The sequence below is a fragment of the Pomacea canaliculata genome, linkage group LG4 (genome assembly GCF_003073045.1).
Source record: "Pomacea canaliculata isolate SZHN2017 linkage group LG4, ASM307304v1, whole genome shotgun sequence".
NCBI lineage: Eukaryota > Metazoa > Mollusca > Gastropoda > Architaenioglossa > Ampullariidae > Pomacea > Pomacea canaliculata.
This window is the reverse complement of record NC_037593.1, coordinates 28,293,645-28,294,798: the sequence shown is the minus strand read 5'-3', so window position 1 is coordinate 28,294,798 and position 1,154 is coordinate 28,293,645.

Genomic DNA, 1,154 nt, shown 5'->3' with positions numbered 1-1,154 from the left:
TAAAATCTGAGAAGAAGGGGAACTGCCAGGGTCGAGACTGGAACTGTTTTCCCGTCAGACAATGTTTCAAAGTACAGCACCCTTTCCTTTCTTTAGCAACCAGTAGGTGAGACAAACACAAATGTTTAGCTTAGTCTCGGGATTTTTTCTAAACCGAGTATATTTGACGGCGCCATCGTTAGGACAACAAGGAAAGGACTTTCTTTGAAGTTATAAGTTGTCGGTAGCCGTGAGATCAGATCCCGTCCCCAACACACCTTTTTTTATTTTTTATTACCTTCTTTTCCGTACTCCCACCCGGCTAGCCTCTTGGTGACAAATTATGGGTAATGATCAGTAATGCAGTGGCGTAGGAAGATGTTCGGCGTTGGGGGGGGGGGGGGGCAAACTCCCTGCTGACAGTGAACGGCGTTCACACTCGCACGGTGATGACCGTCTCCTCTCTACGTTCCCCTACCTTTCTTCTGTTCTTTGCTCTTTGTGAGAAATTACGTCTCAAATATTGGGGGGGGCACAAGGATATTCCCCCCCCCCTGTATTTTCCTTGGGGGGGGGGGCTGCCTCCGCTGCCCCCCTGGTTCCTACGCCACTGTCATAGATTTCAACTTCGAAGTTAATCATCAATAATACGAGAGATTGTGTGTGTGTGTGTGTGTACTTTACCTCTTGACTAGTTGATTTGAACCCATCATGCACTGTCATCTTGCTTCCGCCAATCGTATTCGTGCTCAACATTTCATTTCTGTAATTAGTAAATACGTGCAATTAGTAGGCAAGAGATACGATTAAACAATTTGATTATTAAAACAAGAAGGATATGGTTAAACCATTTAAATTATCTACAGCACATATAGAAGACAGCGTCATGTAAAAGCGAGTTGCTAGCGGATGTAGTATGTATGATACCTGCCGGGTACAACACGTGAAACATTTCACAAAAAGCACTACAATACTTATATATGATCATAAATTATTCATGACTATCCACTGTTATAAAGTATAGTTGTTTTAATGGCATCTTTCACTTAACTTTATTAAGACTTACTTCAGAAATCGGCGGTGTTTCACTTGAAGATGGACGTACAGTTCAAAATGTCCGCGCGCCGGTCAAAGCTGAACCGGCCGATGTGACCTCTGATTAACCCCGTACCTTG